The sequence below is a fragment of the Mirounga angustirostris genome, unplaced genomic scaffold (assembly GCF_029215605.1).
Source record: "Mirounga angustirostris isolate CCGP_5_RB_7025 unplaced genomic scaffold, mMirAng1.0.hap1 SCAF_4, whole genome shotgun sequence".
Taxonomy (NCBI): domain Eukaryota; kingdom Metazoa; phylum Chordata; class Mammalia; order Carnivora; family Phocidae; genus Mirounga; species Mirounga angustirostris.
Window position 1 is genome coordinate 61,046,541 of NW_026991712.1, and position 24,422 is coordinate 61,070,962.

A 24,422-nucleotide genomic window follows, 5' to 3' on the forward strand; every position below is an offset into this window, starting at 1 on the left:
TAGGAGGCTCCTCTCAATAATCAACCAAAAGCACAGTGCTGATAACTCTTCACCCTTCAATCCCAGAATCATCCATAGCTTAGGTATTTAACTCTAGAAATACACTTGCCTTTGTAAGATGCAAAATTGTTTAAATCTAGGGGCACCTGGGTGGCTCAGTCAGTTAAGCATCTGCCTTCAGCTCAGGGTCCTGGGATGTGGTCCCGCATTGGGCTCCCTGCTCAGTGGGGAGTCTGCTTCTCCCTCTCCTTCACCCTCTGCTCTGCTCGTGCTCTCTCTCTCAAACAATAAAATCTTTTTAAAAAATTGTTCAAATCTAGTTAATGTATCCACTGGGAAATGGTATATAATGAAAGTTAGGGGTAATAAAGAGAATGTGTATGGGTTTCCTAGGGCCGCCACCACAAATTACCACAAACTAAGTTGCTTAAAACAAGAGAAATTTATTCTCTCATAGCTCTGGAGACCAGAAGTATGAAATCAAGGCGTCGGCAAGACCATGCTCCCTCTGATGGCTTCTGGTGGCCCCAGGTGTTATTTAGCTTATGACCACATCCTTCCAGTCTCTGCCTCTATCCTTCTGTTCAGTTACATGGCTTTCTGTCCTTTTGTGTCTTCTCCTATTTTGTATCTTATAAGACACTTGTCATTGGAGGTAGGGCCCACCTGAGTGATCTATGGTACTATCATCTCAAGATACTTAATTAATTACATCTGCAAAGGCTATTTTCCTAAATAAGGTCACATTCACAGGTTTCAGGTGGAGAGATCTTTTGAGAGGCCACCACTCAACCCACGACAGTGTGTGTGTGTGTGTGTGTGTGTGTGTGTTCACAATCACTGTGGCAAGGCTTGGCTCAAAATAAGCAAAACAAAGTGTTAAATAAGATTTAGCATACTTTTTTCAAAATTTTATTTTATTATGTTAGTCACCATACAGTACATCATTAGTTTTTGATAGAGTGTTCCATGATTCTTTCTTTGCATATACTTTTACTTGGATCATTAGTCTCATGATAACTTCTGTCTTTTGAATTTATAAATCCATCATGTCTATCTATAAACTATATCTATTATTCACAACAAAGACCAGGTATCGGAAACCCTGATGGCTGGAAAGAACACAAGAAAGAAATTAGCAGGTTTACTTCCAGGTATGTAGCATGTATGATACAATGCAGGGGAGCTTCGGCATAATTTAGAAGGTACACACCTCCACAGTCTTTCCAAATAGCTCTCAAGGGTTTCATTATTTCATCAGGGGAAGGCAAAAAAGATCATGGAGCTCAAACAAGCCTCTAAGAGAAAAAAGAAAGATGTTGAAAGACATTTTGTTAAAATCTCTTTATTTTAGAAATTAGGAAACTGAGATCCCAAAGGCTTTCAACTTTAATTGCGTGCCCTCACATGTCTTGACTGAGGCAAGATTAGAAGCTCAATTGGAAGCTCATCATTCTTGACCAGTGTTCTTCCTCTACATGCTACATGATGTCTAATCTACTTTCCTCCTTCTAAAACATAAAACCATTCTCCTGATCTTCTTTTAGTTGAAAGAGAGAGAGCCTACCATCCATAGGATGCATTCTTCCCTCACATCCTGTATAGTCAGCTCAGGCTACTGTAACAAAATACCTTAGACTTTGTGTCTTAAACACCAGAAATCTGTTTTCTCCCAGTTCTGGAAGCTGGAGGTCTGAGATCAGGACATCAGCAGGGTTGGGTTTTGATGAGAGTACTCTTCCTGGCTTGCAGGTGACTGCCATCTCGCTGTGGCTTCACTTGCCTTCCCTCAGTGTTTCTGACAGAAAAAGAGATAAGGTCACCAAACCTATCAGATTATGACCCCACTTTATGACCTTATTTTGCCCTTAATTACTTCCTAAAAACCCTATCTCCAAATACAGTCACGTTGGGCGTGAGGGCTTCAACATATGAATTTTGAGAGGACATAAGTCAGCCCATAGCACACCCCCTATCACCTTATGTCAATAAAGAGTATTATACTTGCAGAATAATTTTTATGTTTTATGTAATCCCCATAACTTTGTGATTTGCTCCATTTAACAAATTGAGAAACTGAGGCTCAGAGAAGTCAATTGGTTGGCCAAGTTCATACAGTAAGATGCAGTCCAGAGCTCAGCACGTCTTCTATGTGGATTCTAGAGCTCTTTCCCAGTGTCCAAGATGACCTTCTGTATTGGTCACCTGTTAGTTGTCCTTGTAAAGCATCTACAAACACTGTGAAAACAAATGGCTTCTAACAAGGTCCTTAGAGAGACCTATGAAAGTCTAACATTGTAATTCTTACACTTGACCATCTAACACATTAGTGACTTAAACCTCACAGAATGGAAACAGTTTAATATGTCATCTGTTCTCATGTGCTTCGAGACTATAGCTTGAGAGAGGATTCAGCTGTTCCCAAAGTAAGCCATCAATTCCTACCAAAAAAAAAAAAAAATCATAAAGGAATAAATGATTATTCACGGTGCCAAAAGCACATGTATTTTGAACAAGAAAACATTATGTTAAAGAATGTGAGAGAAAAAAATCTGATTCAGATTCATTCAAAGAGCTTTTCAATGAAACTTCTAAGATGAAACACAAGAAATGTTTAGGCCATAATATAGTATCGAGGTCTTACCAAATATCAAAAGCAAAACTATTGTCTGATAGTGATACGCATTTCTAGATGATTCTGGGTATAAACATAAAAACTTAACATGTAAAATATTTTACTGTTACATAAAGTTAAACTTTTATCACTTAGGTTTGTTAGAATTGTTCATTTTTATAGGTGTGATGGCAATAGCGTTATTATGGAAGAAGAATTATTTTAGAGATTCAAATGGAAGTAAACATTGAGGGTTGGAATGTGATAGGTTATAGGTCTGTAATGAATTTTCAAATCAAAAAATGGATCAAATAATGTATTAAATCTCATTTCTGTATATGGTAGTTCATTACACTATTCTCTGTACTTTTATCTCTAATGATTTTATGTTTTTAGATATGTCTAAAAATTTACAATAAGAATAAAAAGACATGAAGTTACCAAAATCTTAGAACCAAAATATTAATATGCATTATTTAATAGAATGTGACTACTCAGTATTGCATGAATGGCCCATATAAGAGGAACGCAAGAGAAAAGATGCATTTATATCTGTTCAGAGAAACACACCACATTTTTCCAATTTCTGCTGCTAGGAGTACACGTTGATCAGCAGATCTGAAGCAACCATAACTATTTTTAGAATTAAAAAAATAAGAATTTCATTTTGAGTAGAATAGGCCTGTTTGATTTTTTTGACATACAAAAAACTATACATAATTAATGAATACAACTTGATGATTTGAGAAATAAGGATACATCCATGAAACCATGACCATCATCTATTCCATAAACCCTATCCACCATCTCCCAAACTTTCCTCCCACCCTCTTATTTATTATTGTTATTTTTTTCTGATAAGAGCCCAACCCTCTTAGTAAATGCTTAAGTACACAATACAATATTGTTAACACCAGGCACAATGCTATACAGTGGACAGTTTGATTTCAATAGCCACCATTATTCACTTTCTGACCCACAATAAATACAAAGATACACCTTCAGGAGACCTTAATCCACATGCAACTAACATTAAAAGCAGAGTTTGTGTGGAAAGCATACAAGAGCACATACACATTCTCTTTAAGCTTCAATTTGAAAGAGTTTCTGAAAGGTTAGAAGCCTTCCCCCCTGAGGGTATTCAAAAAGCCAGAAGTAGCTTTTTGTCACTTGCTCTGAATTTTTTTTTCCCAAGATGAAATACAGGAAGCCAATTCAGAGTAGCTAGTAAATTCAGTCATTTTAAGGGCCCCATGTTTCCCCCCCTCCTTCTCTCCTTCTCAAAATGCAATACTTGCTCCTCCCCAAATGTACAGCAGCCAGATAGCAGACAAAGAGGACCTTGGGTGTAAGTGGAGCCTCCAGTCTACCTGAGGGGCTTTCATTCAAATAAAAGCTTCCCAATTTACCTCCCCCATGAATGGTGTGAGTGTGTTTGAGAGCAGGAGGTAAATATGCCAAGAAAACAAATCTGGTCACACACTCAGATTCTCCTCACTCCTGTCTCTGGAGGACACCATCTTGCCTCTGGAAGCTATTAGTCCCCATCACCTCCCACTTTGCAGATACCACAATAAATTCATTATTTTATTTGACAAGTAATTCTGCAATTGACCCCACAAGATTAGAGAATTTGGAAACACGTCGGGTTAGAAGAGATGCGAAACCTCACCTCATAGGAGGAAGACAAATGAGGTGTGCATAAGTGCAAAAGCACATCTGTGAGTTCTCTCACAAATTATCCCTGGGAGTTTAGAGCAGCAAATGCTACACCTCAAATACCGAGTGGCTGGAGACAAAGAAGCAGTGTGATCAGTTGACTGTCTCACAATTTTAGGAAAAGCTGGAATTGTATATATAATATTTTCCTATTAACAAAGAAATAATTGTTTCTTTAAAAACATATTCACCCTGAACCCCCTCTTTGCGAAATGGTATACTATCAGCACCTTGATCCATAGACTTCCAGACGCTTAAAGAGGTCTTCCCTGACAAATCTAGCCTAAAAAATGGCCCAGTCCATCACTATCAACCCCACTGTGAAAACTTTGGGTGGCAAAGGTCAGAAAATCCAAATCAGACTGGGGTAAGCAGGAAGGGATATTAATCCAAAGGCCCAAATGATGTCTGTCTCAGCTCTGCCATCCTTCACGATGGCTTCATTTGCAGACGCCCCGTGATGGAAAGATGGCCACCAGCAGCAAGAGGCGATCTCTTCCCAGATCTAAATCGCTGAGGTAATAAGCTCTCCTTCCTATTGGTTGCTTTCACAAAAAGACCAAGTACTGGTTCCAGTTGGATTGTGCGGTCATCCATGAACTGACTACTTTGGTCAGGGGAACACAATGAACTCAGGAATGCTAAATGCCCAGGAAGTGGAGAAATGAGGAAGAATGCCCTCTTTGTCTCTATGTGTGACTAATCAAGCAGTGTTGTTTATGCTACAGTGTTGCAGACTATGCGGACTGTTCTTTAAATTTTTACTTACAGCCTTCTAAATATACCAGGCCATACTTAGAATGGTCATCTCATCTTCCCAACTGGTGACCAAAATTTGTTACTGACGAGCATCTTGCCTGGTTCCTTCTTCCCTCAGTCAATGGTTCTTCTGGGTGGCTTCTTGGTCCCTTGGGATATAGACACCCGGCATCTATATTCCAGCTGACTTTCAAAGTAGAATCCCCCACTCTGCCACCAATCTCTCTCTCTCTCTCTCTCACTCTCTCTCTCTATCCCTGGCTCTCTCTTTGTCTTGTTCTCTGCCTCTCTCTGCTTAAAACATCTAAACTTTCTTTCTTTAGCACTGTCTAATGTTGTGTCTATTCAGAGGGCCTTTTGAAAGACAGCATTTGGTTGACTTTCAGATCACTGTTTTACATATAGCAGAGGACAAGAAACTACAGAGAGATTTGGCTCCACTTGGAATATATGTAATTACATATGAGAACACAGAGATGACCGGTTGGATGGTACTGAGAATTGATGGGTAAGACTAGAACTCCACTCTGTCCTCTTGCTGCCTCCTGTGGGCGCTAACTGTGTCTTCATCGGGTAAAGGAGTTCTGTGGTAAATTATGAGTGGACCAGTTTCTAAAACACTGTCTGAAGGCCTACATGTCATAATGGCCACTGGGATGGCAGGGCTACCTCTGTCTCAGTGGAGATAAAGACAGAGTCATCAAGGAAGGCAAGGAAGAGCACAGACTCTAGAGTCAGTTGGCTTGGGTCTGAATCCACAACTCTGCAACTGGCTAGCTATGTAACCTAGAATACACCCTTAAATGAGATAACCTCGAATGAATGGAAACTTTGCCTCTCTGTGCTCCATTTTCCTTGCATATACAAAGGAGATATATTAAAACTACCTACCACATGGGATAATTCTGAGGATGAAATAGAATAACACACATGAAGGGATTGCCACAATGCCTGGTACATAAGCCCTCCATCAATATTCACTGCTATAATTAGCATCACTACCATTACCGCTACTAAAATTTACATGGTGATTTGGGAACACAGATTTTGGAGTGCGACCACGTAAGTTCAAACCCAATTCCAACTCTGACTGTGTTATCCAGGGCAAGTGATTTAGACTCCACAAGACTTAGTTTGCTTCCCATAAAATACGAACCTTAACATTACCCACCTAAGAGGCAGAAGTAAAGATTCAGTTAAATAAATACATCACTTGGCTCTCAGATGTTGTCTATCATTTTATTAAGACGGCATGACATTTGAAGATTTCTTCTGATAAGCCCTCTTCTCAATTCCTCCACAGAGAAAAAAAAATATCCACAACTGCCATTTCTATTCCAGGCATCTGGAATCTTGGAGTTGGAAAAGTACTCTCCCTTAGTTGAAAGGCAGTATTCGCTATTAAATGTAAATGCCCTGAGGTGGTCAGGGAGGAGGGTTATCCAGCCAATAGCTCAGCATTTCTGGTGGTTTGGCAAATGCTTCCCAAGGTGACAATTTGAGAAAGAATGAGTAAAGGTAAGAACACTGGACAGAGGGGCCACAGAGTGATGTCAACAACACCTGGGGGACCCTGGAAGTAGGAGAATGGCCTCCGAAGTGGAGGTGAGTGCTCTCAAAAATGTTATTGACCTTCTCAATTTGGTCAAGGATTCATGTCAGACAGTCCCATTAGGCTCAGGGCCCAGTACAGGCTACAGAGCCCAGATTATTCTCTAGGTTCTGGGCCACAGCACCTCCACAACAGAACAAGCCAACTTCAAGTTTCGCAAATGCTTTCTCTAGATTTTGGAAAAAGTGGAGCTTTCTGAAGAAATGTTGAAGCTACGTGGGGTGGGTGGTGTAAACACCCTCCACGGCCCCAGCCTTCTAGTCTTTCCAAACAGTATTTTGATGATGATACAATTCTCCTCCTCAGATGTGGAGAAAGTGGAGAACTGAATCATTTCATAAGACCACAAAGCACAGAGGAGGCAAGGATTGTCTCAAAATAATGGGATGAGCCTAACTCAAAGAAATCCTCAACGTATTAGCCAAGTTTTCCTCTGTGGCGAGAACTCCCAAAGGAAACTTGGGGCACTCTCTCCCTGAAGCATGTTTTAAAATTCAACCAGACTCAATGAGAGAGACCACAGGAAACAATTCTGTCCTTGCAAGGTGAAAGGGTAGAGGGCTGGATGGGTCTTGTCCGGCTCTCATTTCTGTGGTAAGTGATGCCAGTCACCTGAGTTGCTGTGCCAGGAGTGGAGGCAGAGAGAGCTGGTTGTTCCCATTGACTTTCACTTTTCATAGGAGCAAGTTTAATCGGTTCTTCAGCTCAGCCCTCCTTTCAAGTCTCTGGAAACATCTCAAGGGAGAAAATAACACTAAGAAACACAGAAATCTTTTCTCTTCTCTGCAGGCATTTGTCACAGCGCCAGTTCCTAAGTGCACAAACTTTTGGCAGAGCGGATCCCTTTGATATACTTTTCCCAGGGTTCAAAAAGAAAAGATAAACAAAGAACTTGTGACTTCATGGGGAGCAAAGGTAGCCAGGAGTTTATGAGGTAGCTCATCTTCTTTACATTTCTGGCCAAGGGGAAGGGAGTGTCAGTGAAAAGAAATCACCTTGTTAGTGGTTTCTGAGACTGCAGGTTTGGTGCCTGAGGGCATTTTCTGGACTGGCTCACAGCATTTGCTGCTATTTTCCACACGTAAAGCAGAGGGCAGCTTCTGTCAGCAAAGGTTGACACTCTAAGGTCGTGTTTTGATTGGTGCTTTTTTTTTTTTAAGGCAAGGAAAAGTATTACTCATTTAAAACTGGTTCTCAAAAGGCATATGGACTTCCTTTGACAATTATTTCTCAATGAATTAAGCCAAACAGGAAAGTCAAAAATAGTTGAAATTTTCTTTAGATTTTGAGAACAAACAGGATATGTCTAATTAAGACTCTTTATTATCTGGGCCCCAACAACTTTGGCAGTTGGTTTATTTCTTCTGGTATAAGAATTTTTATAACCACGTTAAGATTCGAAATGTTAAGTAACAAATGGCATGGAGATGGGGAGGAGTTGAAATTTTAGCCATATTTTTATTATAGGCTTTCACTTTCTACAGTTATCAGACTTATTTCCTTAGCAGTCGGTCTTGTATCACCCCACTGAATAAGACAGACTTTAAACAAACACAGTGACTATGTGTTGATAGTGTACGTCTCTGGATATCTGCCAAGAATTTGAGATGTGAGAAATCAAAATTCATCTTCAGCTTTTAATGGAATTGGATTAGAGCCAAGAAAATACAGCACAAATCAAGTGGCTTCTCCAATGACATTGTGCCAATGACATCATAATTAGAGCTGAGCTTAGCAAGCCTCACAGGATCTCAGTTGTTATACTAATTCTTCAGTCCCTAGAATTACTTTTTTTCCACTCTTTGCAAATATATGAAGAATCAGAACATTGCCTAGCCCAGTGGGAGTAGGGTAAATTATGTCTCTATAAATAGAGGGTGCAAGAAAGGAAGGCTTAATTTCCCTGATCTAGTCTCTAGTGGCAAGGGGAGAAATGTCGAAGAGGGATGCAGGTCCCAGCCTGACCCTGCTGCATCTTGAAAAGGTCCAGTGTAGCCCATGCTAGGTCCAGCTGTGCAACGTTATGTGGGGGGTGTGTGTGTGTGTGTGTGTGTGTTTTCCTATTGACTCAGAGTGATGGACTTCTAAAAATTGACATTAACCAAATACCTAGGAGACTGATTCAAAACACCAATGTATTCATTCACAGTGATAAATGTAACTCCCAAAGGCTCATAGTGGTTCTTGAGTGTGATCAGATCATTCTTGCCTCTAGAGGAAGAGTTGCATGGGAATGTAAATTACACTGAAAAGACAGTCTCCTGAGTGCAGTATTAATGTGATGCTAATGGGTACCATCAAGGTGCAATGACCTGTCCCACCCAACTTCATTTCCAGGAATACTTCTCAAAAACGACAGGAGGGACAGTCTTTTGGTCAGTCTGATAAATTAGCCTCCCAATCTTTTCTTCTTTAATTCAGGTAAATCATTATCATCCCTAGATGACAGAGCGATATTCAGATTACGGTAGCATCACCCGGCAACAACAATAATAAAACATCCTGATGACTTTGCCAGGACTCAGGAAGAAGGTCCAAGGCCTTTGACTGAGTTTGTGAGACATCCTGCATCTCCTGTATGGCAATTTGGAAACACACTAACTTCACGGGCAGCGCACAATTAGATTCCAGTCAGAGGACTCACTTTTGCAGATTAGCAGACAACGGGTTCACCCATGATTTTTCTCTTCTTATTTTTGCCTTGAGAAGTGACATTTTCTGAATTTGCTGCCAAATTTGGGGCTGCATTCTGCTGTGCCTGACTGCTGTATGTCATGCTTCCATGATCCCAGCCAAGTGGCAGAGGCAAGATACTCTATGGCCACAAATGCTTTCGGTGCTCATGGAACATCTTTCCCATAACAATAATTTTTGTTCAATAACAAAAGGAAAGGGATGTTAGGGAACCCTCCATGTCCAACAAAGTAAAAGAGGTGTTCTAGCCCAGTATGTATTCAAGGGATTGTATAAAAGGAGTTACACCATTAGCCAACATATTAAGGATTATAAGAGTCTCATTTCAGGAATAATTCATTAAAGTTACATGCATAATGATGGAAATTCTCCCAATCTCCTCAACCTCCTTTTTAGTGTCTAAAAGAGACTGGAAAATGTGAACAAAGGAGGAATTATTTTTATTTTTCTCCCTGAGTGCATAAATTTGTTCATGGGTACTTCTTTCTACTCAATAATAATGATAGCAACCACTAATATTTATTGAGCACTTACTATTTTGCCCAAGATACCAAGAAACCAAGAACTAAAATAAATCTTCACAACTATTTCATGAGTTAAGTATTATTATTAACCTAGTAGGCATTAGGGAGAGAAAATTGGACAAGTTGCTTCACTTCTGTATGTCTCAGGTTCACAAAGCTTGGAAGTGGCCGGGTATTGCTTAAGCCCAGGGAATCTGACCATAAAACCTGCCTCCTTAAATACTAAGCAATGTGCCTTCTTAAAATTTCAAACTATGAATACTTGTGTAATTTGGCCTAACCCATTTTATCCATTGGTATTGACTCTATAAACTTGATTACTATGCAGAAGCTGTTTCTTATTCCTTTTTCCTTCATGAGAAATAAGGCACATGTAAAATTAGAACAACCTCCTCTTCTGTTTCTCAGTGAATGACTTTATTATCATCTCAGCCAATACTGAAATCCACATTTCAAAAAAAAACTCCACCACCCACATTACCTTCATTGTTAATATTTATAACATGTGGGGAAAGGGTTTAGAACTCGACTTCATTGTTCCAACAAAAATTCAAAATCTTCCAAATTGGCTAAGGAGTCCTACATCTAAAAGGTCTATTCCTCAAGCATGGGCCTCTTGCCAATGTGTCTGACAAAGTGAGTCTCAAAATTCGAGACTTATCAGAGCATCTTTGGCAGGTTAAAGAGAGTTCCAAGTGTCAAATGGACTCCTAGAACAGTATCTCTAAAAAATATAATTCTTTCATATTTGTATATAAGAATTTAACCAGATGTTCATTATGAGGAACAATAGCCAACTAAGCAAGGACCTATTTATACTCTACTATGAAAATTACCAAGTTTAATATAACTCAGAGGAACTCAATTTACTTTCAGAAATATTTAGCAATTATTCTCCAACATTAGTGTTTAATTTTTTGAACATGGACACCAAAACTTTATTTTTGGTTTAAAAAAAAGTGTGGAAGTCAGTTCTTTCTTTTTAACTTTTCTAAGATGTTTCATGACACTGAAAATGCATCATTGGCACAAGGGATTAATCATTGTCCAATCATCACATTACTATAGGAAGTACCCAAATCAGTCAGTAGAATCCTTTTGTGATCTGGTTTCTTTTAGTATCTCAAAAGAGAACATCAAAAGAGGTTTCTATTTCAGGCATAAAAGTTCCCCTTTACTTCCCCATTAATCTCTCGATGCCTAGATGCCCAGGAAACATGGACTTTCTCCTTTCCTCCAATTTTCCAAAGCCACATGCAAGAGAATCAAGCTGTCCTACAACATAAACTCAGACACAACTCCGCCTTGATATCCTCTTGCTCAGTGTGTATTCATTCCTCCCTGTTCCTCCATTTTCCTATCTCATTAAATTTGTATTTATCCTCATATTTTCAATTAATCATATACTTCATATATCTTCCATCTGTTTCAACCTCAGTCCTAGAGGGAGACACAGTCCCTTTAGAACAGACAAAAAGAAAGTACATAAAACCATCTCCCAGAAATAATCCCAAAATATTGGTGTGGTAAGTGTGATATCAAACGTTTAACTAATTACTACATTAGAGATTCAAATCTATTCTCCTCTGGGTTTCCACTCATTGTGTCTTACATATTTCCTATTTGTGAGGCTGGGATGTTGTTATGGTTATCAGTAGAGTCCAAAGGGAAAACCTCTCTTCTCCTACTCATATTATTGAAAATAAAAAGCAACTCAAATACTTGAGCTCACCCAAATAAAGCATGCATTCCTGCTGAGGAAAACCTGACTGAGAAGCATCCTCATCCTATTACAGCAATTTGTCTAGTCAGTCTCTCTGAGGCCTAAATGTTACAACTTTAGCAACACTGATACAGGGCTCTTCACTTAGATTATTTGAATCCTCCCCACCAAAAAGTAATAAAAAATCTAAAGAGAATGACTCAACTCTTTATTTTAATTGGACAAACAATTATTAAATACAAGGATATAGCACTTACATCACCAATTACAATAACAAACTGTTTCCTGAAATCCCCATGGGACCTTATGAACCCAAAGTATCAGCCACAGTGGCACCAGTGGCCACATTACTGATGGAGATGGCACCTCGATATGGATCCCAGGGCCTTCACCTTTGGGCATCAACAGGCCCATGGTCATCTTCATTCATTGTGGCCATCAATAGCAATGCTGCTTTTAGGGACACTGGGGCCAGGCTGCTACTCTGTGTCATCAGAGAAAAGAGATGTCACCTGAGAGCAGACAGGTCATCAGAGTAAGAATAAAAAAATATACCCAATGCCACACCGTGGCCAAACGGGCTGGTTGACTGATCGTATGTTCTAGATATCCCTTAGAGAAATTATATGGGAAGAATATGAAGGGGATGGAGTTACCACATGGTAAGTGAAAGTACAGCCAGAAATACTATGTTGAAATTGTAATTTTGATCAAATCTCTTACCTTCAGACAGCTGTGGACTGGAGAATACACTGACCCTTCATTTAGTTATCTATGGCCACATAACAATCTGCCACAATACTTTACGGCATAAGACACCAACTCTCTTGTTAATTCTTGTGATTCTAGGGGTTGACTGGGTTCACCTGTGTGGTACTTCTGCTCTACTCGGTATTGACTGGGCTGCAGTTATCTGGGGCTGGAATTCCCAAGATGCTTGATCAATGCGCATGACTGACCATTGATACTGGTTCTTGGCCAGGAGCTTGGCTAAGACTGTTGAACAAAATGTGTGGATGCACCCTCTCCATGTGATTCAGGCTTCTTCTCAATGGCAGTTGGGTTTGAAGAGAGAGAAACCCAGAGTTAGTTTTGGAAGAGAGGAGAAGTGTAAGCAGCCAGTCTTTTCAAAGGTGTAGACTAAGAACTGAGACCACATTGCTTCTGACATATCCAGTCACACGTTCAGCCCGGCTCATGTCCAGTCACAGGTTCAGCCCTGCTCTAGGAAGTAGAGAAATAGGCTGTCCTTCTCAATGTGTGGCCATCTTACCTCTGTACAAGCTCTGTCCTTTGATTTCAAGAGAGGGTAAAGCAGCCGACAGAGAACTGTGTTGTCACCACCAACACCTGGGACGGTGGTGGAAGGAGGGAACCGATCAGAACCATCCTACTCATGGCTGCTCCCAGGCTCCCTTTACACGCCTGAAACTCCGCTTTTCCCACTGGGTCTAAACCGCTGAATTTATACTATCTTCTCCATTTCTTTACATCATACTTCTGAATGGAAAACACCTCTGTCTGGTCAGGAAACCGCAAATCTTTTTTATCTGTTTCACGTTGCGCTTGATGTTTTCTACTCTCAAGGGGCAAGGCCAGAGGAACTAGGGCATGTGCAAACCTCGGAAGAATCATTGACTTCACATCAGATTCACCTGGGGAAGGGGTTTTCTTGCTTTTTGTTTTTTAATCCCAGGCTATGCTCCAGATCCAGCGAATTAGTGTCTCTGAGGGTACAAACACACACACACACACACACACACACACACACACACACAGGCTCTCCAAGTGATTCAGATAGTGGTTTGGGAAGAACCACTCTTAAAATGGTCATTGTTTAAAAGTTAATTTAATGTTTTTAAATTCTTTGGTGGGGGTGGGGGTGGGGGTGGGGGTGGGGGGTGGGAGGCTCTTCTGTGGAAAATGAATACATAGGCAATTTTCCTTGTAAGAGATCCATTCACACATTGGTCCTACCTACGCCCTTGTGATTAAAACTATCACCCATTCCAAGTGCTTTATCTTTGCCACAGTCTACTGTAAGTACCATTGGACTAATGGTGGTGCAAAATCAAGACACAGACAAATCCACGTGTGCAACTGAGATTGGGCTGCAGATGTCCGTGTGTGTGGTGGCACCGTATGCTCTGCAGAGCCCCAGGCTTGTTAGAGCAGTGACCCAGGACATACTTGCCAGACATTGGGGTCTGTGGCCAAGCATGAAAACTCTGGTAATGGCATCCCGTTGTGCAAACTGTGGAGTCCCCACTCACATGGCTGCTGAGCAGCACCTTTGGAACGGTGAAGCAGCCACAAAGTGGGCATCTAGCCAGCACCGGGCATGACAGAAGAACGGAGACAGAGGCCCAGAAGAGAAGGACAAATCCTCTTTCCCATAAAGAGTGTCTGCCATGTCTGATCTACTGCCTGGCATCAAGAATGTTGAGTTGTCTCCAGAATCATGCCTCCTCTAAGAGCTACTGTGATCATAACCTTTCTGTGCCTCACTTTGCCCAGGAGTAAACTAATATCTGAGTCCTTGATTCCTCCTGGGGATGCTGCGAGGCAGTTAGTGGAACAATGTCTATAAAATCCTGTGAGGACGGTTGCTCAGAGAGCTCTATGAAAATAAGGTGTATCACTGAGACCCATGCAGAGCAGGCCAACTGATGAGTTTCAAAGCCGTGCTCCAACCCACTGGAAGGATGTGAAGAAACACACCTAAGACAGCCTCTCTAATTATACATGCCAAGTGTAAAAGCACGCTCACTCTAGGTGCAGACAAATTGGCTAAAACAAAACAAAACAAAACAAACTCAATCATTTCTGATCATCGGACCTTGCACTTACTGGGCAGACTACATTTTCTTGGATGGAAAGGCAGTAGCCAGCAAGGTTTCCTCCCCAGGCTGACAGCCGTTTCTATAAAGCCATGTGTTTTTTCAGAGCAGCCTATGGTGACATAGCAACCCAGACATATGGTGTCATTATTCAGCCGACACAAATTTGACACTTAAGTGAATTTATTATATTTTGCTTTGCTCCTGGTGCCTGAAAGGCTTTGCCACTGTCTCTTCATAGAGCTTGTCACAGATGTTGATGTATTTTCCTCCTCCATGGCCAGGTTTTACTGTGGAAACTGATACAACTTCATGATAGAATTTCTAGATGAATTATTCACGCATTGCATGCTTTCTGCACACAGGGCCTTGGAAGAAATCCATACTATTCAATAAATGGTCTTTCTAGTCCTCTTTAACAGATCATTCTCTTCTGGTTTAAACTGTTTCTATTATCGTCTTTGTAATCATAATGTTTTGGATAAAGTATTTCATAGATGATAGTTTGGTTAAAACATTCACAATATTTCACATTAATGTGCAAAAAAATTGCGCAGGCACTGAGATGAAACCCATCCATTCTAGCAACAATAAAACATAGGGGCCATGCAACTTTTACTCATTTTAAACACACACACACACACACACACACACCTGAAACTCTTTAGTCAACTCTATTTTCAATGATTTATAGAGCTATTCTTGAAATACCTCAATATTTGTTATTTTAGACAGAATAGGCCTCTTCTAATGCTAATACCATCTGTAGAGATGAGTTTTTAATTGAAAAGAATTTTCAACTTGATGGAAAAGAGTCAGATGAACTCATCACTGGCCTCTGAGAAAAGATTAATGAAACAAAAACATATCAAGCTTCTTTAATACCTGGAGAAGCCATAAGGATACCTCGAGTGACATTATGGGCCATGGTATATGGGAGTGAATAACCTTAATATGACACGGTAAGCCTGTGGAAGAATTAAGAGCTATAATTGCAGTTTTTAAAGTACAGTGACCTGTTGACCTTTAAGATTTAAGACTTTGCCTCAGGGTCATTTCTTGACCTAGTTTTTGTTTTGTTTTATTTTGTTTCATTTTTTTTTAATTCCCAACTAAAAATAATTTTTCAATAACAATTTTTCCAATTTTATTCTGTAAAATTCCAAGTGGTTGCAAAGTTAAATTCTTCCTTATCTTTGTTTTATTTTTAATTTAGTTAAATGCTTGGGAAATACAGATCATAAGAAATCTCTCCTTTCAGAATTTGTTTTCCATTCCAAGAGCAATGACATCCTGAATTTTTCCTAGAACAGATGGCAAAAGAATTGCACAAAAGCACAAAGGAAGATGAAATTCTAGCTAATGATTATTATTATTTGAGCAAATTTAAGCTAAGTGCAGTAGATTTCATTTACTAAGCTTTGAGGTCCATCCATGCAGAACTTCCCCCATTTGTTGTCTATGGCACAACGTTTTCCCAGTCTCTCAAAACCTCAACACTGGAGTCATCTTCGGCTACAACAATGCACATCCCCATGTCCCACCCCCATCCAAGTTCTAACAGCTCTTTCTTTCTTTGAAATATGTCCTCTGTTCAGATCTTAGTTTTTCTCTACCCTGCTCCAAGCCCCCATGGTCTTTATCCAGATATCCATGAAATCAGTCCCATCTCCTCTTCCAGCCTCCAGAAATTTCCCTAACTCTAGTCTATCCTGTATATCATTACCAGGATGAACTTCCTCATACATTATTTTATTATATCATCCCCTGCTTAAAAACCCATAATAGTTTATATTGCCTACTGAATATCTTTTTATTTAATATATGTACTAATGTGCCAGACTTTTCTTTAAGCACTTAAAAATATCAACCCTCTTAATCCTCATAACAACCCTACAAGGTAGAAACTATCACTTAGCCCTTTTTTATAGATGAGGACACTAAGGCAGAGAGAGGACTAATAGTTTTCCCAAGGTCACACAGCCAGGGAGGAACAGTCATGATTCGAACCCAGTCCATGCATTTAACCAATATACTATGCTGCCCCATCTAGAATAACTAGCACACACGTAATGTTCTGTATCTTTTACACAGCTTGCACTTCTCATTTGACCCAACCCTGCAGTCAGATGCTGTTTATTCTTAAATCCATCTAATTTGATCTCTTTCTAGTAAAAGGACCTGCATTTAAGTGGACCACTCTCCTTCTGTGTACATATTTCCACCTCTTACAACTTTGCTGCTGAGAATTTTCTTGCCTGGGCTTCCTTGCCATTTTTCTCTCTTGGTCATGCATATATCCAATAATAGAAATTATAAATATCATTGTAATATATAAACTTCTTGCAAGATGTAGCTCAGTTCTCAAAGGAGTCCTTCTGACCCCACAGGAACCTCTTTTCTTCTTTGCCCTCTCTCAGCGTGTATGCGTACACACCCAACTTGGCTATAGTTTTTTCGAGAACCTCCTCAAACTCCCATTCTTCTCTGAAGCCCCCTCTCAGTTCTCACAGGCAGACTGAGTAGCTGTGTCCACAGCATTCTCATGACAACTCAGATGGTTGGCTCATCCCTCGATTATCACCCTTCCTGCTTACCTGCCCCACACATATACCATCAGATTGTGAGCTCCTCCAAGACATGTGTTACAAAACCTCTGCCTATATCACAACATAGTAGGGAATTGATGGGAATTTTTTAATACATGAACATTCAGTACCATTTTGTACACATACACACACACACACACACACACATAAGCATGTATCAGTTTTATTTTGCAACAGTACTGTAAATCCAATGAAGACAGATCCTGCTTCTACCCTCCTTGCATTTCTCATCAAATCAAGTCAGGGCATTACCATCAATCCCTACTAAATGCTTGCTGTATGACTGGGTAAGTTATTAAAATTACCCCAGGAAATGAAGATCTTTGGCTTGAATTGCCAAGTGTTAAAAATGGCACCACTCAAAAATAGTCAACCACACATTAAAAAGTACTAAGAATAACTCAATATTTCTTGTACAGAACAGTTGCATTTTCTTCTGAGAATCCATATGTTAAAATCTCTCCCTGTATTTCCCATAAGAGCACTTAAATCCAGAACTCACAGTGTACCTGGCTTCAAACCAAGTACATTAGTTATTTTGGAATTGCAGAATTAATAGTCATTCTCCCACTTGCAGATCTGCCTCCAATAAAATTGTATTTCATTTGGATTAAGAGTTATAACTCATAAACTTAGCTACAGCAAGCTGCACCAACACAACTCTTTAGCACTTATCCTATTGCTAAGCTTCCAGAAAATACTAGCAATTATAATGATTAGCTATTATAAATGAAGAAGAAGGGTGCCTGGGTGGCTCAGTTGGTTGAGCGACTGCCTTCGGCTCAGGTCATGATCCTGGAGTCCCTGGATCGAGTCCTGCATCGGGCTCCCTGCTCGGCGGGGAGTCTGCTTCTCCCTCTGACCCTCCCCCTCTCATGCTCTCTCTCTCTCTCATTCTTGCTCTCTCAAATAAATAAATAAATCTTTAAAAAATAATAAATAAATAAATGAAGAAGAAAAATCTCTCCTCTCGATACATAGAATGTGGATATGGAAGCACATATTTGACTCATACTAAGAACCAAAATCATATGGTTATATTGTGTTTTATAGGCCAAAGGTCGGAACCACATACAGATCCAGGAAACCATTCTGGCAATTCAAAGGTAACACCCAGATACTTGAGAATACAGCCATGATAATGTAGTTATCAAATGTCTCATAACTGTTAAAAACAGAATCAAACAATAGATCCATTTGAGGTTACTTCTATAAATCAGTAAATATGCTGTATAGGAAATATTATCTAAATATTTTTGTTTAAAATATTCTATTATTAATATATATTATTAATAGATTTCTATTATCTCAGAAATGAAAAAGGAGAGAATCAATATTTCAAGGACTCAAGGAAGCTCAACCTTAAGCAATGTGTCATGACAATGAATGGAAAACCATAGATGCCGAGGATGCTGGACAGGAGGGAGAAGGAGAAGAAATACATCCTCAAGCAATCTTATCACTTAAGTTAGGTATAAAAATAAAAGCCAAACAGCAGCAGTTCCTTTACATAACAGCTCTAGATGAGATTCAAATAAATAATGTCACATTTATATATCACAGAACTGTTGACTTCTCATTTTTTTCAGTCACTCCCATGCACACAGAATGTGAGGGCCCCCCAATGCCATCTAGAATGGAAGAAGCCAATGGAGATAGGAATATATAATATCCCAGCAGTATGGTCATACTGAGGACTTGGGTTTAATTCCTATGGTTCCCTCTTTAAGAGTTGTCTCACATTGTATTTAAATCAGAGCTAATGGATTTTAGTGACTCCATATTAGTGCAGAGCTGGTTTGGCCATTTAAAAATAAATGTTTCCACGGGGAAATGAGTATATTTCTAGATATAAATGAATTGTCATTTATAAAAGGACTGTGAGGACCAGTCATTCACACTTAAGTTTACTGAGCACCCATTACGTAGCGAGTAGTAGGACTTGGGGAAAGCACTGTGGGTGCAGAGAAAATTGTGATTCTTGCCCTTAAGCTCTCAAGCCCATAGAGAAAACAGGCAAATCAAATCAATTTTAAAATGATGAGATAAATGCCTCAAATTCAGTATGTACAGAACACAAAGAGAATGCATCCAGCCCAAAGTGAGGAGGCTGGAAAGGATTCCTGGAAAAGCTGACATTTGGTCCAAACCTTGCAGGACAAGGGGATAACTTCATTTCCTGCATATGCTCACTTTTGAGGTCAAATAAATGGATGTAGGGGGGTGGTTTTAGAACATATGCCTTATCAGGAATTAAGAATCGGATTCGTTTTAAGTATTTATTTCAATACAAAAACAATTTCACGGTTGTCCACTCTGTTTGCCCTGTACCAAGGCACTATAAAGAGTACAAACAAAGAATAAGTGACAATGTTTACCTTCAGGGAGTCTATAATTTAATTAGACAATAAAATCACACATGTGACAGCTAAATAGCAAGATAGAGCAGTATTTGGTTATGTGCTAGGATCTCTAGCTTTTCCGAAGCCAAGTATGAATCACTTTGTATTCTTACCCAATCTTCTTTCCCATAATTTTTCCTGTTATTGATGTGTTTGCATAAGAGATAATATCCATGTATAATTCTTATAAAATTTTTCCATTTGTTTGTATATAGACAAATATAACAACAACAAGAACAAAGTAATTATCCTAATAGATGGACATAGCAAGAAACCAACTCGGGTTCACATTTCTCCGTTTGTGGTAAATCCCATGTCGTCTTGCTTCATAAAGAAACAGACCTCAATTAGAGGCCATGTTCTTTCTCAGGACTGAAAAGTCATCTTCATAACATTTATACAAAGCTAGATATGAGGATGAGTCAAGAGAATCAACCACAGCTTGAAGATTTGCCAAATCATAGAACTAGATGGATGGTTCAGTCATGTCGCTGTTCCTCCACTGAATCACAGTTGCAGTTTGTTTGACTCCGATGAACCTCAACTTTGCCATCTATCAGATGGGTAAAAGGGCACCTACTGAATCATTCCAAGCAGTTACAGATTAGAGGGAAGAGACAACACATATCCATTCTGAGAATGGGTTAAGTCCCTGATTTGAAAAGTAATTGTAGTAGAAATGAGGTGGCCACACAGAGCGGACATGTATGCACAGAAGGAACACAGCTGCCTGAAATACTATCCATATAGCAGCCTTGATAATCTCAACGATCCCTGCACCACCACCCTTTCAAATTTGGACTCATATCAGCCCTCAGGAAGAAACTATACTAGCAGTCTATGTACTAGCATGGAAGGAAATGTTGATATTCCCTGACACTTACTGGCCATTCAATAAATAGTGATCATTATATTCTTTATTACCAAATAATAAGTTCTTGGTTTTTATTTCTGAAATATAAAATGATTATAATGCAAACATCCACTTCTCCAAAAGCCACAAGAGCTGAAAGTGTACATGTAGGGGTAGAAGTCACAAAACACTTTCTTCTTTAGTTTCATACTCTCTCCCTCAGTTCAGTTTTCCAGCTACGAGTCTGGAGTCCCTGCTGGCTATCTTCAGGGGATGCACACCCAACCCCTCCTCACTCCCACACGGCACCCTACCCGCTACTGCTTCTCCTACTACTGGCATAAGTGACAGCCTCAGACTGTGAGTGAGGCAATTAAGTCTCCAACCACTCCAACGTCTCAAGTTCTCCACACCCCAAGACACGTACTACATCAAAGTTGCATCCTGCCGAAGTTGTGGCATTCTCAAGAGCTCATGACGTCCCCTCCGACACCAGGGGTCTTCCTACCGAAGTGGAGAGAATACTTCCTCTGAGGGCCCTTGCCTCTGAGTCAACACATGATCGGCCCCCATGCCCGAGCTGTGCACTGCACACAACCTGCTCAGGTGCATACAGAGGCCTCACTTCCTCACACACTCTGCTACTGAATCACAAAATGGTGCCACATTACACTCACTAGTATCTCAGACATTTGAGTGAAAAATCTCTCTTGCTGGCTTCACTTTGAATCTTATACATGGGATCTGGCACAATCCCCAGGAAAAATAAGGACACGTGGAAGACAAAGATGAGCAACACACACACAAAACTACCCCCTCATTCATATAGGTCTTTGTTCCTCAACCTTTTCACTGCTTTAGGATGACTTTTCCTTAGGATGACTCATTTCTTCTCAGGAGGCTTCTTGGACTTTTTTCAAAGAGTCCCCAGACAAGCAAATGACAAGCCTATTAGATATGCTGGAATCTCAGAGAGTATATAGTTGGGGTTTTAGCTGAGGCCCTTGCTGTAGCCATAAGCTAAAGATTTATAACTTAGAGTTTCTTGAAATATTACTTTCATATGAAACACAGTGTTTGGAAGTGCAAGAGTATCTATTTTCCTAAAACTCTATTTATTCCTTCTCCTCACATCTAGAAAGAATACACACACCAACTTATACACTTAAATTTAGCCACCTTCTGTTCTCTTTGCCCACACCTAAATTTCATCTCAGAAATTCCAATAGTCTATAAATGTGCTCAAGTTAAATATTTCTAGCCTACAGAATTTTTGCTTACATTTTCTTACGAACGAAGCTTTCTGTTGATCAGTTGATAAAAAATACTGGTTGTATTTGTGAGAATATAGCCCATGAAGAAAAGTTAATTAATACACGCCAGTGTATGTTAATTATTAACTTCGAGAATAATTCTTGACAATACACTAAATTATTCTTCAGATTACTATGTAACTTTCACAGTTCAGAAACCTGTTGGCAAGACATAAGGAATGAAGTCAGAATCTTGCAACAGTGAGTGAATTCCAATTTTTTTAAGTCTAATAAAAAATGTATTTCTAAGTTAAATTTAAAGTAGAAGTAATATTACAATATAATTTCCCTGCATACACAAATTTTAAAAAGAAGTACTCCTAAAAGTACTTAAGAATAATCTTTAACAACCTTAGCTGGTTTCTAGGAGTGGCTTCATTAATCATTACTTCACTCAGGCAATTTATTTTTCATGCTCTTCCAGCAAATTTCCAGTTGTCTTTAATCTTTCCCAGCATCTTCCATGATTGCTCCACCCAGTCCTTATCTCTGAGGCTGTTTTGTTACTCCTCCTGTCAGACACAAAGCAGCACACCAACTGAGTGATCTCAACAGCTGAAAGAACTACCTGTCGAGAGCACATGTGAGACCAAAGTAGAAATAACCCTCAAGAACAATGAAGAAAGTCTCTTTTGAGGGGATTTCACACACTTTCTATGAGCTCAAATATACTTGGAACAGATAAAAATCTATGTATATGGCATGTGTGTGTGTGAAAGATTTCAAATGAATGACCCCTAGAGGCATAACGCACATTTCTGCTATGGCTTCAACAATATTTTCCAATTTGACTACTCCCAGTGAGTTTTGCCATGAATTTTAATTGAATCTTCTCAACTCACATTTTGCAGATTTTCTTTTCACACATAGCTAAGAGCACTGGAATCAGATAGTTAAGTTTTTGCTCAATCTCCAGTCATTTTGAAAGTAATTACATCTTTCAGGTCTACTAGAGTCTATTTTACTGTCAAAAAATAATTTAAGTGAAAACCAACATTGTTTATAAATTTGGTTTTTTTTAATATATCAGTATATATTAAAGAAAAACAACATGACAATGATACTTTTGGCATCACATAATTAGATGCTTTATTGTGAGACAGTGATCCTGAAAAACAAGGAAAAATGATTATCCAAGAGGGGAGGAAGCTATGGAAAGAGCTTACATAATGGTTAAATGGAATTGTCAAGGGAAGTAAAGGGGCTTAAGTTTACTACAGTTACATACAAGTGACCTAAAGTCAACAGCAATTCTTTGTTACAACTCTAGGTGCTCATGTTTCAGAGATGAAATAACACACCCCTCCTTGATATCTGGTCACTGGAATATCAAAAATGCCCAGGATTTCTTGGGCCCTGTTTCAGGCACCTCTCTTCTCAATTCACAAGGATTTTTGCACATCTGACCAAAAGTTCTGTGAAGACCTTATAAACAGGTATGAAGTTTTATAATATTCTTTCGAATGTCTAATTCCAAAGTAGGACGTGTAGTATCTCCTACTTTTAACCCAGAAGCGGAAATTTTCAAGCACAGCTACTCCAGATTGCCTTCCAAAGTATGGGGTACCTGGTATTAAGTCTTGGATTCTTCAATTTCCTCTGACCAGAATAGAAACAAAAGAAACCCTTTGTCTTCTTGTTCTGCATTATTTCCTATAGCCAGTGTCTGGTCTTCCATTCAACCACACAGTGTCAGGGCACCCAAAGAACCCTGAATTGTCCATGAATGAACCCAATTTGGCTGCTTTTCTCCCCAGTTCTAAACTCAATGCTCCACACCACTTAGTCATCCAGATCTCAAGAGTGCTAATGCACAGAGCCTCAACAATATACTTTCTGCTCTAACTGGCTACTCTGAAATAGCTGGAAAAGTTGGGGAGGTAGAGACACTTTATCAAAGTTGCTACCTACTCCAACAAATGGTGCAGTTGAGTGGAGCACTCTCGGAAGAAAGCAATGGCACAAATGCCAGGGCTTTGTACCCAGAGGCCCATTTGTCATATCTCACATCACAGAGGACCTTGGGTTTAGACTCTGACTTGATCCCCAAGTGAAGATATCCATACAGACATTGTACTGTATGTGTAAAATGTGCATTTGTTAAATGTACACATTTAAAACATACTAGAAGCTTCCTGTAACCCTATTTGGATGTTCAGGGTTGAAAAAGTAAAGGGAAGGCCTACTACATGCCAAGCACCATTGTACGCACTTGGTGGGTATTAAATCACTTCATCTTCACAGACATCCAGAGGCAAGGACTATTATTATCCCCATCTTACAGATGAGTAAACTAAAGCATAGACTCGTCCAAGGTCACACAGTTAGTAAGGGGTGGCCCCCAGTTTCTAATCTAAACTATCTAGATCTGGAGTCCATGCTTCAAACCACTATACTTCTTTCTACAGAAGTGGCTCTGAGAGGTCTTGACAACCACCTGTCTTCTGATGCTTTACCCTGGCCCCAAGGCAGGGTATTCTCATGGCTCAGGCATTTCCCCTCGTTGGATGTGGCTGTGAGCCATGTGATGTTAATGATGTGAGCCACATGATGTTAATGACCCTTGATTATTGCTGGCCCTATTTCCGGATTTTAGGGTAAGCTGTCTCAAAGCATCATCTGGACAAGCAGTGGCCAACACACACAGCAGCCACTCCTTGATTCTGTGGCTCCCTTGTCTCTTCCCAAGTTCCCCACTGCCCTTCTCACCCTATGCTATGACATCTGATGTAAGCACTTTTTCCCACTGGCTTATTTTCT

General features: G+C 39.7%; 1 long non-coding RNA gene across 1 annotated transcript in view; it reads right to left on the reverse strand.

Moving 5' to 3' along the window:
• Positions 1-911: 911 nt before the first annotated feature.
• The window catches only part of LOC129046428 (uncharacterized), a 111,519-nt gene continuing 88,008 nt past the window's right edge, over positions 912-24,422 (reverse strand). The window contains exons 2-3 of the long non-coding RNA XR_008507690.1: positions 1,633-1,798; positions 912-1,298 (exon numbers count right to left, since the gene is read on the reverse strand). This is a non-coding gene — a long non-coding RNA (uncharacterized LOC129046428). The remainder of the gene's footprint in view (positions 1,299-1,632; positions 1,799-24,422) is intronic.